This window comes from Triticum aestivum, chromosome 2B (assembly GCF_018294505.1).
Source record: "Triticum aestivum cultivar Chinese Spring chromosome 2B, IWGSC CS RefSeq v2.1, whole genome shotgun sequence".
Taxonomy (NCBI): domain Eukaryota; kingdom Viridiplantae; phylum Streptophyta; class Magnoliopsida; order Poales; family Poaceae; genus Triticum; species Triticum aestivum.
The window spans coordinates 462,900,440-462,917,643 of NC_057798.1; the positions used below are offsets into that span (position 1 = coordinate 462,900,440).

The following is a 17,204-nucleotide window of genomic DNA, read 5'->3' on the forward strand; positions in this document are numbered from 1 at the left end:
GCAAGGAGAGAGGGCCGCCTTTGTTTAGAGATGTGAGTCTTGCGGACAATGCAGTCGTTGATGGTGGGATGAGATTATGGTTGTCCGAGCCAACGCCGTGCCCCAAATTCAGTGATCCTCGACCAGAAAATGAGGATGAGAATGCTCATTTGAAGAAAGGCATCAAGTTTGGTTCTTTGCTAGAGTTCAAGATATGGTTGTGTGACTATGCCATTAGGAACCATAGGCCGTTTGTTGTTGGTCATTCAAATCAAAAACTTCGGTACACGGTCAAATGTGACAAAGAAGGTTGCAAATGGATGGTCCGCGGTAGAAAAATCAAAGAAACCGGGCAATGGGTCTTGAAGAGTCATGTTGGCACTCACACGTGCGTACCCCCGGACAAGGCCGACCAAAGCAAAGGACATCGTCAACTCACGTCGGAGTATCTAGGATATAAATTGTTGCATCAAATAGCACATGATCCAACCGTGAAGGTCAAGTTTCTCATGTCTTCGATTGAGGAACAATTCAGACATCGATCAAGTACGGGAAGGCATGGATGGCGAAGGCAAACGCTATTAGGATGTTGCATGGTGATTATGAGGCCGCATATAACATTCTCCCCAAGATGTTGGCAGCAATTGCTCATCGAAACCCGGGAATGCGCCATCAGGTGGAGTCAATTGACGGAGTGTTTTGTCGTGCCTTCTGGAGCTTTGGACAATGCATTGAGGCATTCACGTATTGTCGCCCGCTGTTGTCTATAGATGGTACATTCTTGACCGGCAAATACAAGGGCACATTGATGGTGGCGATGGCCCACTCTTCAAATGATAACGTGTTGCCGGTGGCATTTGCCTTGGTGCCTTCGGAGCACGATGATAATTGGTAGTGGTTCATGGGGCATGTGAGAACCAAGGTGATAGGCAAGCGAGAGGTATGCATTATATCGGATCGCCATCATGGGATTCTCAAAGCAATAGACGTTGATATTCCCGGTCTTCCAAAGCTTCAACACCGTTGGTGCATGAGACACTTTGTTGCGAACTTTTACCGGGCATGCAAGAGCAAGGAGTTTTGCAAAGACCTTACCCTTGTTTGCGTTGCTTTCAACACCACCACATTCAAGACCCGATATGATAAACTCCTCGAGGATTTGGAGAAGAACAAAGGGGGGAAAGAATTCTTGGTTAGGCACTTTCCGGAGAAGGAAAAGTGGTCACGCGCTTACGATGAAGGAGGTATGCGATATGGGGACATGACAAGCAACATGGTGGAATGCTTCAACAATGTGTTGAAGGGTGTCTGTTCCTTGCCGGTGACCGCAATACTCAAGTACACTTTCATCAAGCTCAATGAGTACTTACTAAAGCATTCTGCAAGCACGGCCAAGTGGATTGGGGAAAAGATGGACTATCCATTAAAGGTTCATGATTGGTTGTTGCATCAAGCGCGCAAGTCTGCCAAACAACAAGTGATCACATATAATGAAAAAGAAATGATCTATCAATCGATGAGCCGGGTGGGACAACAAGGGACGGTAGGTCTTACGGTGGAGTTGCTTACGAGGTGCGCCTTAAAAACCGTTGGTGCCAGTGTGAGAGGCCACACAAGTATCATTGGCCTTGCTCGCATTTGATGACCGCAACACGGGTGAGAAACATGAACGTATCCGATGGCACAATGGTGCAGTTGCACGAGTTTACATTGGAAAGAACAAGGTTGACATGGGCGCCTCGGTTCAATCCTTTCCTTGATGCCTCACAGTGGCCTGAGTATGTTGGGCCTGACATTGTGCCAGATCCCGCACTCATGGTGCCTATGAGGGGAAGAAGAAGAAAGAAGAGATTCCGGAGTGACATGGAAGATCTAGCTGGATACACCGGAATGAAGCAATTTGGTAGTGGTCATTTCATGGAGCCACCGGAAAACAACAATTGTGGAGAATGCAATGACACAGGACACAATGTTAGGACATGCAAGAAACGAAGAACCAACATGGGCACTAGTCAAACACATGGACGGAGCAGTAGCCTTGGAGGGGGCCGTGGCCGTGGAGGAAGGGCTAACATTGGAGGGGGCCGCGGCCGTGGAGGAAGGACTAGCCTTGGAGGGAGCCGTGGCCATGGAGGAAGGACTAGCCTTGTAGGGGCCCGTGGCCGTGTATCCGGTGGTTCTAGGACACGTCGGGTTGATAGGGGAAGGCCTATCGACGTGTTGCTCAATCCGGATGGTTAAATAATGTGAATGGTACTACTTTTAATATGTTCATGCATGTGTTGATATATTTGCCCCTTTACATGTCAATGTGTTCATATTTAGACTTAACATCTTTATTTGTTGTAGGGCATGGCTTCATCCGGTTCCATGACAAGGCCACCGTGTGCTCACCATGAAGACATGCCACACAAGTGGAAGGACGCATCTGTGGACAAGGTGAAGGAGAAGGATGTGAAGATTCCGCCATGTTGGTGTGGAGATGTTTGCAAGGTGAAGGAGTCCACCGACCGAAAGAAGTCATGGACCGAAGGAAGGAGATATTTTGTTTGCCCCAATTATGCTTACGATCGTGCGCTTCCAACTAACACCTATGACCTTCCACCGGTATGCTAGAGAAGTAACATGTTACTCTCAAATGTGTGTCATCACTAACATCCGTTTTATATGCAGTCACCGCCTCCTCTATGCAAGTACTTCAGCTGGATAGATCATGAAGTGCCAAAAGATATCCAAAAGGACCAATTAGAAGATTGTTTTAGGCGCCAACGGCTGTTCGAAGAAAGGTTTCAAAGAGGCTTGGACGAAGAGCGTCGTCAAAAAGAGAGGATGGAGCGGAAGCAACACGAGGAGGAGAGGGCACGCCAAGCGAAGCTTGCTCGTGAGGAGGAGAGGGAAAGAAAGCTTGCAAGAGCTCGCAAGGCACAAGAGGAGGATGAGGCACGTGACAGGAAGGGGAAATGGCCCCGTATGACTCAGTAAAGCCTTCGCCTTCGGTGGACTCGTCATGTAACCGGATGAAGCCATGGCAAATTTATCATGAACTATGTAGTACTAAGGCAAAAAGCCATGTGTCGTCAACTTGTCGTGAATGAATTTGCCATTTGTATTGAATTTGGTGTGAAGATGTTTGCAATGTGTTGTGAATGAATTTAGTTTGTTAGTGTATTCTGGGATTTGTCATGATTCTTATTGAAAAACTGTTGTGCTGTGAAGAGAAGTGGGATATAACAGAATAGAGTGCTCTGTTTTCGGAGTTAGAACCCTACCGCCATAGGCCATGGCGGTAGGGTGCTGGACTCTACCGCCAGGTTGCATGGCGGTAGGGGTGGCAAAGTTTCTGTGACGAAGAAACCAGAACCGTTGGCGGTAGGACCAGCACCCTACCGCAATGGCCTGTGGCGGTAGGGCCTGGTCCCTCCTCTCCCCTGTTTTGCCCCATATGTGTGGAATGTTAGCACAATATACCCAATTCTATCAAATATTAGAATGATCATCTCGCAAGCACATACATAACTCAACTCAACATAGTTCATTACATTCATGAATAACAAATGTTCAAACTTATTAAAACATGACCCGGTTTGGATGACATTGTTTGAAACTAATAACTCATGCTGAACAGCACATTTTCTAAACAGGTAACATATCTCTCATACTTATCAGACGTTCAATTTGATCGTCACGCCCTTGATTACGCTTCAGTTGAAAGTCTGTGGATCCTGCCCAATGACCCAACACACCATTCATTTCACGGAACCAAGCCCATGCATCACGGCGAGCGGGATTCTCTGACACGCCCTGTTTGATTGCCCATCCTATGACCTGCCCGGGTTTCCTCAAGTCCATCTCACAGAATTCTTCTTTGCTTGCAGTGAACGCAATCTCAACTGCCAAAGCGTGTCTGCAAGCATATTCCCGGTCTTGCAGCTGATCAAGCATCCTCTCTTTCTCCTTCACAAGCTTTCAGAATGCTTTTTTCTCCTTAGCAACAGAAGGTTCCTCGATAAAGTGATACTTGCTGAAATCCTTCATGGTCGCATTTGCCTCATCACAACTCTTCAACCATGCTTCACATTCCTTATTCAAGCAACGGCGTCGCTCCGCCATGATCTTCTCACACGCCATGTTCATAGTCATGGATCGACTGTCCATCCTACATGAATATACGGGTTTAAGATGACATAAACAAAAACATAAAATAAATTAAGTAGAGTACAACACTCGGTTACTTGATATGACATACAACACCAAGTTCTTAATGAGTTCAAATGTTAAGGGTACAAGTCATAGTAGTTCAAACGACGACCAAGCATAGGGTACATGTCATTACAGTCCAAATGACAAAGATTACATAGCCTCATGCAATACTATGCGGCGTACGGTCCCGGGTTGCAACAAATAACATCATTTCTTTCTTTGACCCATGCCCAACGAGATGCATGGTTCTCATCCGACGAGAATGGTTGGCAAACTAACCAATCAATGACCTGACCATGATTGCCCATGTCTATCTCAGCATATTCTGTCGTTGTCGCACACAATGTAATTTGCATTGCAAGATCACGCCTACAATTTTTTTTCCACCGTCTTGAGCTTCTTCATCAGCCTCTCCTTTTTTGTTATAAAATTTTCGGAACGGTCTTTATTGAAATAATTATATGAAAAGGCCCTACACTCCGCATTCAACGCATCAATGGCTTCGATCCACAAGTTCATCTTTTCCTCAATCAATTCGTGTTCACGGTTCGCCGCCGCCTCAGCAGAAGTTTCAAAGAAAACGAATGGTGCCATCCTACAATTCAAAAGTTGCTATTAAAATAACTTAGATTTAATTGATTTCTTAAGCATAACCTAATCCCCATTATGTACATTAAGATTAGCACTAGATCTAGGCACACAAACTTTTCTACAAGCAATTCTAAGCACATCATACATAAGGAAATCACAAACATAAACCTAAATGGATCATAGTAATTGATTTGACCACACCAAAATGATGAGCTAGGGTTTGCAATCAAATGAGCAAATGCAAAGTAAACAAAGATATCAACCAATCAAAATGAGGGGAAATAAGAGAGCCACCTTGAGTGATGAAAATGGTAAGAATCCACCGGAGAAACCTCAAACAAATGAGAGAGATTTGGGAGGTTCTTGTGCTTCAAAGAAAGAGGGGGGAGAGTTGAGCTCGGTGGAGAGGTGATGTGGGCTGAATGAGTGGTTGAGGAGGGGGGAATATCCAGCCCCTCCCACCTTATCCAGAACACAGGACCCTACCGCCAGAGGGTATGGCGGTAGGCTCCAGTAACCTACCGCCGTAGGGGATGGCGGTAGGCCCTTTTCCACGTCAGCGCCTGCCAACGACCGTCAGTCGCCGTCAAAGGGCCTACCGCCGCAGGGTATGGCGGTAGGGCACGCAATCCTACCGCCAGGCCCTCTGGCGGTAGGCAAAAGGGTCAGATCCCGAAATTTTTCCGAACTGGGGTCAGATCCCGAAATTCTTTCCAAAAAGGGTCAAAACACGAAATTCGGCCGCCAGGAAGCCTCCGACGAGGGCGAGCAGGTTCAGAGTCGCCTCAAAGTTGGTGACCATGCTGGCTGACGTGGCCTCGTGGACGTGGAGATTGGCGATAAGTTATGTCATGAGGCACTTGGTGATGGCCGTGACGCACACGCGCTCTGCCAACTCGGCGCTTGGCGGCAGCTATCCATCCTCCCGTGTGGGACCTATCGGCCGGCTCGCTGGTGAAGTCGACCGACCTATCGTCATCCTGCAAGTACACCCATCACACTGTCAGCAAGCAGCAGTGTTATCGGCCCGTACTGGTATGCTAAGATTCTAGTGTAACGGGCGGGATCCATACCATGGATTCGCCGTGCGAGCGATATCGTACCACCGTTGGCGTAGGCTGGTATTGGTAAGAGCATCTCCAGCCGTTCGGCCCCCCAGGGCGCACAAAAATCGCCCCCTGGGGTGAGCCAACGATTCTTTCGGCGTTGGGAGTCGTTTTGCGTCCAGTCGTCACCCCCAGCTCGCCCCCAGTCATCGATTTTGGTCCACTTATTTTGGCGAAAAAGGTCCATATGGGCGAGAATAGTCCCATATTCGGCGTGATTCGCCGTGGCTCGGCGTTCAATTATCAACATAAATATTTTTTTATCACATATTTCATCACATAAATTTCAAATACTTCAACAAAATAGTACAACAACACATAGTTCAATACAAATTATATAGTTCAACAAATAAAAACTCATATTTCATCACAAGTACCACACTGCAACCGCATTTGGCGCCTTTGTACATCCCCTGCCAAGCAAATGGGCAATTTTTCCATTTCCAATGCATGCAGTCGATGCTTCCAAGCATCCCAGGAAATCCTCTTGCTGCATTCTGTGCTAGGATCCGAGCAGTGTCTTCCGCATTGGGTGTTCTCAAGTATTGCGGTCCAAACACTGCCACCACTGCCCGACAGAACTTGTAGAAACACTCTAGGCTGGTGGACTCGGCCATGCGCCCATAGTCGTCGAGTGAGTCACCGGGAGCTCCGTATGCAAGCATCCTCATTGCTGTCGTGCATTTCTGGATGGAGGTGAATCGAAGTGTACCGGTGCAATCCATCTTGCATTTGAAGTAGTTGTCGAACTCCCGGATGGAATTCACAATCCGGAGGAAAATCTTTCTGCTCATCCGATAACGGCGCCGAAATGTTATTTCGCCGTGAAGTGGAGCATCGGCGAAGTAGTCGGAGTAGAGCATGCAGTAGCCTTCGAGATGATGCCGGTTCTTTGCTTTCACCCGCCCCGGCGCCTCGCCGCCTCGCCGTGGCTTTTCATTGCTCGCCAGCAGCTGGGCGAGGGCGGCGAGCACCATGAGATGCTCTTCTTCCTGGACGTCGGCCTCGGCTTCCTCCTCCAGCAGCGCGGCGAGCACTTTTCCTCATCATCCGAGTCCATCACCGAGGCAGGCAAATCGCCGAACACCTTGCGCGCGGTGGGCGTGCACCCGCCGCAAAACTGCCCCTCCGCGGTCGAGGTTTAAGGAGTTTGGATGCACAAGCAGTATTCCCGCTTAGTACAGGTGAAGGCTAGCAAAAGACCGAGAAGCGACCAACTGAGAGAGCGACAATAGTCATAAACATGCATTAAAATCAATTCACACCGAATACAAGCATGAGTAGGATATAATCCACCATGAACATAAATATCGTGAAGGCTATGTTGACTTGATTCAACTACATGCGTGAACATGTGCCAAGTCGAGTCACTCAATTCATTCAAAGGAGGATACCATCCCATCATATCACATCACAATCATTCTAATAGCATGTTGGCACGCAAGGTAAACCATTATAATTCATAGCTAATCAAGCATGGCGCAAGCAACTATAATCTCTAAATGTCATTGCAAATATGTTTACTTCATAATAGCTGACTCGGGAACGATGAATCATCATATTTACAAAAACAAGAGAGGTCGAGTTCATACCAGCTTTCTCATCCCAATAAGTCCATCATATATCGTCATTATTGCCTTTCACTTGCACGACCGAACGATGTGTATAATAATAAGAGTGCATGTGCAATGGACTAAGCTGGAATCTGCAAGCATTCAACTCAAGAGAGAAGACAAGTAATATGGGCTCTAAATATAAATAATCAATCATGCATATGAGAGCCACTAAGCATTTTCAATATGGTCTTCTCGACCCCCAAAAGAAAGAAAAGAAAATAAAACTATTTACACGGGAAAGCTCCCAACAAGCAAGAAGAAGAACTAGAAATCTTTTTGGGTTTTCATTTTAATTTCTACTACAAGCAAGGAAATTAAACTAACTAATTTTTTTGGTTTTTATTAAGGTTTATCAAACAAACAAGAAGAAAACTAGAAGAAGAAATTTAAACTAGCATGGATAATACAATGAAAGAGTATGAGCACCGACGACTACTTCGTGAACATGAATGTAAAGTCGGTGAGAAATACGTACTCCCCCAAGCTTAGGCTTTTGGCCTAAGTTGGTCTAATACCAAGGACCGCCTGGCTGATATCCATAAGTGAAACTGGGGTAGTACTGAGATGCAGAGGCGACCGCCTCCTGAGCAGCAGCGTGTTGGCGAGCTGCCTCCATTCCCCTCTCATATTCAGCGGCTTCTTCCCTGGTGATAACATATCTTCCTTTTGCCTGATAATCAAAAAGGTATGGAGTAGGAAGAGTGACAGGGACAACGTTGCGTCTGTCATAGATTAGTCGATAATGGAGGAATTGTTCATTCCTCTCAAGAAATTGATGATCAATCATAGCTTCTCTATCCAAATAAACAGGAGGTACAATCATATCCCCCTCTCATGGAGCTATATTAAGAAAATTAGCCACACGGGTTTCATAAATTCCTCCAAAGAAATTACCCTTTTTACTATTATTCTGCAACCTACGTGCAACTATTGCCCCCAAGTTATAACCTCTATAACCTGACACAGCACTCTTGAGAACACAAAGACCAGGGGCACACATGTGACATACTTCGTCCTTACCGTTAATGCATCTACCAATAAAGAGAGCAAAGTAATGTATAGCCGGAAAGTGAATGCTCCCTATGGTAGCTTGTGTTACGTCCCTAGATTCTCCCACAGTAATACTAGGAAGAAGATTTCTAACTTCAGATTTGGTAGGATCATTAATATTACCCCACTGAGGGAGTTTGCAAGCAGTTGTAAAATCCTCTAAATCCATGGTATAAGATGTATCATAAATATCAAACATAACACTAGGAGAATTACGCAAAGAAATATATTCGAACCTCCGCACAAAGGAATCAGTCAATTGATAATATTGAGGACACTTATCTTGTAAGAAGTCCTCCAGCTCGGCATTACGCACATACGCGTCAAATTCCTCCTTGAAGCCTGCTTTGACCATAAAATCATCGGATGGCCACTCACAAGCCCGTACATTGGCATCCCTTGGCAAATTAACATCTTGTTCACGTATAGCAATCCTGGGCCCTTTCTTTGCCGAGGAACCACCTTGGTACATTCTTCTAAGCATATTTCTTTTTCTGAAAATTTCTGAAATTTTAGTAACTTCAAAATAAAAGTGGATAAAACTAAACAAGATTGATAGCAACTACTCCTACAAGTGCCTAGAGCCTATATCATGCATTGGAATTGTTTGGGACCTCAAAAATTTAACATGCAAGCTCAAGAACATGGTCACCTATGCAGCAAAAATTTGCAATGAATAAAGCACTAGAACAAAAACTAATTGGACCAACGGAGGAGTCACATACCAAGCAACAATCTCCCAAAGCAGTTTTGCGAATGGAGCTTTGAGCTAAGAGATCGAAAATCGCAGCAAAACGAGCTAGAATTTGGGCTTAAGCTGGATGGGGATTTTTTTGGGTAGAAGATGAAGTGTGTGGGTGCTGGCATAAGTGGAGGGGAGCCACCAGGGGCCCACGAGACAGGGGGCACGCCCTACAGGGGGGGGGGGGGCACCCTCCTCTCTCGTGGCCTGGTGCTGGGCCCTCCCGCAGTGTTTTCAGTGCCTAAAATCCTCAAATATTCCAGAAAAAATCATACTAAATTTGCAGGGCATTTGGAGCACTTTTATTTTCGGACTATCTTTTAATGCACGGATAATTCAAAAAACAGACAGATAATACTAATTTTTCTTTATTTATTCTAAATAACAGAAAGTAAAAAGAGGGTACAGAAGGTTGTGCCTTCTAGTTTCATCCATCTCGTATCAAAATGAACCCACTAACAAGGTTGATCAAGTCTTGTTAACAAACTCATTCCGAATAACACGGATCCGGAGAAATTTCGAATAACACTAAGTTACCTCAATGGGGATATGGAAATCCCCAACAATAAGAATATCATACTTTTTCTTGATAGTAGGGAGAGGAAATTCAAAACCTCCAAAAATGATTGTTGGAACTTTTTCAATAGAATTGATACTATGAACTTGAGATTGTTTCCTCGGAAAGTGTACCGTATGCTCATTACCATTAACATGAAAACTGACATTGCCTTTGTTGCAATCAATAACAGCCCCTGCAGTATTAAGAAAAGGTCTACCAAGGATAATAGACATACTATCGTCCTCAGGAATATCAAGAATAACAAAGTCAGTTAAGATAGTGACATTTGCAACCACAACAGGCACATCCTCACAAATACTGACAGGTATACCAGTTAATTTATCAGCCATTTGCAAAGATATTTCAGTAGGTGTCAACTTATTCAATTCAAGTCTACGATATAAAGAGAGAGGCATAACACTAACACCGACTCCAAGATCACATAAAGCAGTTCTAACATAATTTCTTTTAATGGAGCATGGTATAGTTGGAACACCCGGATCACCAAGTTTCTTTGGTATTCCACCCTTAAAAGTGTAATTAGCAAGCATGGTGGAAATTTCATCTTCCGGTATCTTTATTTTATTTGTAATGATATCCTTCATATACGTAGCATAAGGATTTACTTTAAGCATATCAGTTAAGCGCATACGTAAGAAAATAGGTCTAATCATTTCAGGAAAGCGTCATCATCCTTTGACTTGGATGGTTTAGGAGGAAAGGGCATGGGTTTCTGAACCCATGGTTCTCTTTCTTTACCATGCTTCCTAGCAACAAAATCTCTCTTATCATAACGTTGATTCTTTGATTGTGGGTTATCAAGATCAATAGCAGGTTCAATCTCTACATCATTGTCTTTGCTAGGTTGAGCATCAACATGAACATTATCATTAACATTATCACTAGGTTCATGTTCATCACCTGATTGCGTTTTAGCATCAGAAATAGAAATATCATTGGGATTCTCAGGTGTGTCTACAGTAGGTTCACTAGAAGCATGCAACGTCCTATCGTTTTTCTTGTTCTTCTTTTTAGAAGAACTAGGTGCCTCTAAATTATTTCTTTGAGAATCTTGCTCGATTCTCTTAGGGTGGCCTTCAGGATACAAAGGTTCCTGAGTCATTCTACCAGTTCTAGTAGCCACTCTAACAGCAAAGTCATTTTTATTATTCAATTCATCAAGCAAATCATTTTGAGCTTTGAGTACTTGCTCAGCTTGAGTAGCAACCATAGAAGCATATTTGCTAACGCAGTGAAGTTCATCTTTAACTCTAGCTAGATTATCACCTACGCGTCCTATCTCGAAAGCATTATTCTTTAACTCTCTACCAACATAAGCATTAAAACTTTCTTGTCTAGCCATAAAGTCATCAAATTCATCTAAGCATGGGCTATGAAATTTAGTAGAGGGTATCTCAACTTTATCGTATCTATAGAGAGAATTTACCTTCACTACCTATGTCGGGTTATCAAGACAATGTAGTTCTTCAGGTGGTATATTCAGACCATATATTTCTTCAATAGGAGGTAAATTCTTAACATCTTCAGCTTTAATACCTTTTTCTTTCATTGATTTCTTTGCCTCTTGCATATCTTCAGGACTGAGAAATAAAACACCTCTCTTCTTCGGAGTGGGTTTAGGAATAGGCTCAGGAGTTGGCTCAATTGGTTCAGGAATTACTTAAGGAATTAGCTCGGGAAGAGTCCAATTATTTTCATTAGTCAACATATTATTCAATAGTATTTCAGCTTCGTCGACTGTTCTTTCCCTGAAAACACAACCAACACAACTATCCAAGTGGTCCTTGGAAGCATCGGTTAGTCCATTATAAAAGATATCAAGTATTTCATTTTTCTTAAGAGGATGATCAGGCAAAGCATTAAGTAACCGGAGAAGCCCCCCCCCCAAGCTTGTGGGAGACTCTCTTCTTTGATTTGCACAAAATTATATATTTCCCGCAAGGCAGCTTGTTTCTTATGAGCAGGAAAATATTTAGCAGAGAAGTAATAAATCACATCCTAGGGACTACACACACAACCAGGAGCAAGAGAATTATACCAACTCTTAGCATCACCCTTTAATGAGAACAAAAATATCTTAAGGATATATAAATAGCGAGACTTCTCATCATGAGTAAATAGGGTGGCTATATCATTCAACTTGGTAAGATGTGCCACAACAGTTTCAGTTTCAAGGCCATAAAAAGGATCAGATTCAACTAAAGTAATAATATCAGGGTCAATAGAGAATTCATAATCCTTATCAGTAACACAGATAGGTGAAGTAGCAAAAGCAGGATCGGGTTTCATTCTAGCATTAAGAGACTGCTGCTTCCATTTAGCTAATAATTTCTTAAGATCGTTTCTATCATTGCAAGCAAGAATTTCCATAGCAGCTTTTTCATTCATAACATAACCCTTAGGAACAACAGGTAAAACATAATCATTGGGGGGACCTTCATCATCACTATCATCAGTAATAGGATCTTCAATAATTTCATTCCCCCTAAATCTAGCAAGTTGTTCATCAAGAAATTCACCTGATGGCAAAGTAGTATCACGCACAGAAGTAGTTTCATCATGCATAGCAGAAGTGGCATCATCAATAACATGCGACATATCAGAATTCATAGCAGTAGCAGGTTCAGGTATCGCAAACTTACTCATAACAGAAGGAGAATCTAGTGCAGAGCTAGATGGCAGTTCCTTACCTCCCCTCGTAGTTGAGGGATAGATCTTGGTCTTAGCGTCTTTCAAGTTCTTCATAGTGATCAACAGATATAAATCCCAAGTGACTCAGAGAATAGAGCTATGCTCCCCGGCAACGGTGCCAGAAATTAGTCTTGATAACCCACAAGTCTAGGGGATCGCAACAACTTTCGAGGGTGAAGTACAACCCAAATTTATTGATTCGACACAAGGGGAGCCAAAGAATATTCTTGAGTATTAGCAGTTGAGTTGTCAATTCAACCACACTTGGATAACTTAGTATCTGCAGCAAAGTATTTAGTAGCAAAAGTGGTATGATAGTGATGGTAATAGTACCAACAGTAAAGGTAAATGTTTTTGGGTTTTTGTAGTAGTTGTAACAGTAGCAACAGAAAAGTAAGTAAGCGAAGAACAATATGTGAAAAGCTCGTAGGCAATGGATCAGTGATGGATAATTATGCCGGATGCGATTCCTCATGCAATAGTTATAACATAGGGTGATATAGAACTAGCTCCAATTCATCAATGTAATGTAGGCATGTATTCCGTAAATAGTCATACGTGCTTATGGAAAAGAACTTGCATGACATCTTTTGTCCTACCCTCTCGTGGCAGCGGGGTCCTAGTGGAAACTAAGGGATATTAAGGCCTCATTTTAATAGGGAACCAGACCAAAGCATTAACACATAGTGAATACATGAACTCCTCAAACTACGGTCATCACCGAGAAGTATCCCGATTATTGTCACTTCGGGGTTGTCGGATCATAACACATAATATGTGACTATAGACTTGCAAGATAGGATCAAGAACACACATATATTCATGAAAACATAATAGGTTCAGATCTGAAATCATGGCACTCGGGCCCTAGTGACAAGCATTAAGCATAGCAAAGTCATAGCAACATCAATCTCAGAACATAGTGGATACTAGGGATCAAACCCTAACAAAACTAACTTGATTACATGGTAAATGTCATCCAACCCATCACCGTCCAGCAAGCCTACGATGGAATTACTCACGCACGACGGTGAGCATAATGAAATTGGTGATGGAGGATGGTTGATGATGACGACGGCGACGAATCCCCCTCTCCGGAGCCCCGAACGGACTCTAGATCAGCCCTCCCGAGAGAGATTAGGTCTTGGCGGCGGCTCCGTGTCGTGAAACGCGATGAAAACTTCTCCTTGATTTTTTTCTCTCCGAGACGATATATATGGAGTTGGAGTTGAGGTCGGAGGAGGTCCAGGGGGCCCACGAGATAGGAGGGTGCGCCCTAGGGGGGTGGGGGCGCCCACCTGTCTCGTGGACAGCCCATGGGCCCCCTGGCCTTGATTCTTTCGCCAAAAATTCTTATTAATTCTGAAAAATGCCTCCGTGGATTTCCAGGACATTCCGAGAACTTTTCTTTTCTACACATAAAACAACATCATGGCAGTTCTGCTGAAAATATCGTCAATCCGGGTTAGTTTCATTCAAATCATGCAAGTTAGAGTCCAAAACAAGGGCAAAAGTGTTTGGAAAAGTAGATACGTTGGAGACGTATCAATCCCCAAGCTTAATTCCTGCTCATCCTCGAGTAGGTAAATAATAAAAACAGAATTTTTGACGTGGAATGCTACCTAGCATAATTCTCAATGTAATTTTCTTTATTGTGGCATGAATGTTCATATCCAAATGATTCAAAATAAAAGTTCATATTGACATAAGAATAGTAATACTTCAAGCATACTAATCAAAGCAATCATGTCTTCTCAAAATAACATGGCTAAAGAAAGTTCATCCCTACAAAATCATATAGTTAGGCTATGCTTCATTTTTTTCACACAAAAATGCTCCCATCTTGCACACCCCCGATGACAAGCCAAGCAATTGTTTCGTACTTAAATAATCTCAAACTTTTTCAACTTTCACGCAATACATGAGCGTGAGCCATGGATATAGCACTATGGGTGGAATAGAATATGATGATGGATGTTGTGTGGAGAAGACAAAAAAGAGAGAAAGTCTCATATTGACGAGATGCCCATCAATTGATGTCAACATGAAGAGTAGGGATTGCCATGCAACGGATGCACTAGGGCTATAAATGTATGAAAGCTCAACAAAAGAAACTAAGTGGGTGTGCATACAACTTGCTTGCTCACGAAGACCTAGGGCATTTGAGGAAGCCCATCGTAGGAATATACAAGCCAAGTTCTATAATGAAAAATTCCCACTAGTATATAAAAGTGACAACATATGAGACTTTCTATATGAAGAACATGGTGCTACTTTGAAGCACAAGTGTGGAAAAGGATAGTAACATTGCCCCCTTATTTTATTTTTGGGCCTTCTTTTTTTATTTGGCCTTTTTTTATTTGGGGACAATGCTCTAATAATGATGATCATCACACTTCTATTTATTTACAACTCATGAATTACAACTCAAAATAGAACAAGATATGACTCTATATGAATGCCTCCGGCAGTGTACCGAGATGGGCAATGAATCAAGAGTGACATGTATAAAAAATTATGCATGGTGGCTTTGCCACAAATACGATGTCAACTACATGATCATGCAAGGCAATATGACAATGATGATGCGTCTCATGATGATGAACGGAACGGTGGAAAGTTGCATGGCAATATATCTTTGAATGGCTATGGAAATGCCATGATAGGTAGGTATGGTGGCTGTTTTGAGTAAGATATAAGGAGGTTTATGTGTGATAGAGCGTATCGTATCACGGGGTTTGGATGCACCGGCGAAGTTTGCACCAACTCTCAAGGTGAGAAAGGGCAATGCACGGTACCGAAGAGGCTAGTAATGATGGAAGGGTGAGAGTGCGTATAATCCATGGACTCAACATTAGTCATAAAGAACTCATATACTTATTGCAAAAATCTACAATTCATCAAAAGCCAAGCACTACGCGCATGCTCCTAGGGGTATAGATTGGTAGGAAAATACCATCGGTCGTCCCCGACCGCCACTCATAAGGATGCACAATCTAAGAACACCTCATGTTTCAAATTTTTTACACAACTTTTACCATACGTGCATGCTACGGGAGTTGCGACTTCAACACAAGCATTCTTTAAATTCATAATCATCCAACTGTCATGACTCTAATATCACTACCTCCCTATCTCAAAACAATTATCAAGTATCAAATTGACCATAGCATCCAATTCACTTCCTATGATAATTTTATTATACCCAACTTGGATGCCCATCATTCTAGGACCAATTTTATAACCATAGCAAATACCATGCTGTTCTAAGATACTCTCAAAATAATATAAGTGAATCATGAGAGATTAACTATTTCTACAAAATCAAGCCACCGCCGTGTTCTAAAAGATATAAGTGAAGCACTAGAGCAAAACTATCTAGCTCAAAAGATATAAGTGAAGCACATAGAGTATTCTAATAAATTCCAATCAAGTGGGTTTCTTACCAAAAGGTGTGTATAGCAATGATGATTGTGGTAAACTAAAAATCAAAGACTAATATCATACAAGACGCTCCAAGCAAAACACATATCATGTGGCCTATAAAAATATAGCTCCAAGTAAAGTTACCGATAGACGAAGACGAAAGAGGGGATGCCTTCCGGGGCATCACCAAGATTAGGATTTTGGTTATCCTTGAATATCTTGGGGTGCCATGGGCATCCCAAAGCTTAGGCTCTTGCCACTCCTTATTCCATAGTCCATCAAATCTTTACCCGAAACTTGAAAACTTCACAAGACAAAACTCAACAGGAAATCTCGTAAGCTCTGTTAGTGCAAGAAAGAAAAACCACCACATAAGGTACTGTAATGAACTCATTATTTATTTATATTGGTGTTAAACCTACTGTATTCCAACTTCTCTATGGTTCATACCACTTAATACTAGCTATAGATGCTTCAAAATAAGCAAACAACACACGAAAAACAGAATCTATAAAAAATAGAACAATATGTAGCAATATGTAACTCTCGAATACTTATGGAACTCTAAAAATCCTAACAAAATAGGAAGTCCTGAGAAATTTGTCTATTTATCTACATCAAAAAGAATCAACGCAGAAGCACATTTCTGTGAATTACTAAAATTATTTTCGTGCGTGCAAAGTTTCTGTTTTTCAGCAGAATCAAATTAACTATCACCATAGGTTATCCTATAGGTTCGACTTGGCACATACACTAATTAAAACATGAAAACACATGTAAACAGAATCTAGATGAAAAATTTATTAAATAACAACAAGGAAAAATATTGGGTTGTCTCCCAACAAGCGCTTTTCTTTAAAGCCTTTTAGCTAAGCATTGATAATTTTAATGATGCTCACATGAAAGACAAGAATTGAAGCGCAAAGAAAGCATCATGAAACACGTGACAAACACATCTAAGTCTAACATAATTCCTATGCATAGGCACATTATAAGGAAACAAATTTGCCAAGCAAGCAAAAACTAGCATATGCAAGGAAGAAGAAAGAGACGATAGCAATCTCAACATGACGAGAGGTAATTTAGTAAGATAAAAATTTCTACGACCATATTTTCCTCTCTCATAATAATTACATGTAGGATCATAGGCAAATTCAACAAAATAGCTATCACATAACATATTCCCAACATGATCCACATGCATGTGAAGTTGACACTCTTCC

The 17,204-nt window shown here is 42.4% G+C and overlaps 1 pseudogene; it reads right to left on the reverse strand.

Moving 5' to 3' along the window:
- LOC123039252 (protein NRT1/ PTR FAMILY 6.4-like) overlaps positions 1-5,907 on the reverse strand; it is a 28,200-nt pseudogene extending 22,293 nt beyond the window's left edge.
- Between the last annotated feature and the right edge of the window lie 11,297 nt (positions 5,908-17,204).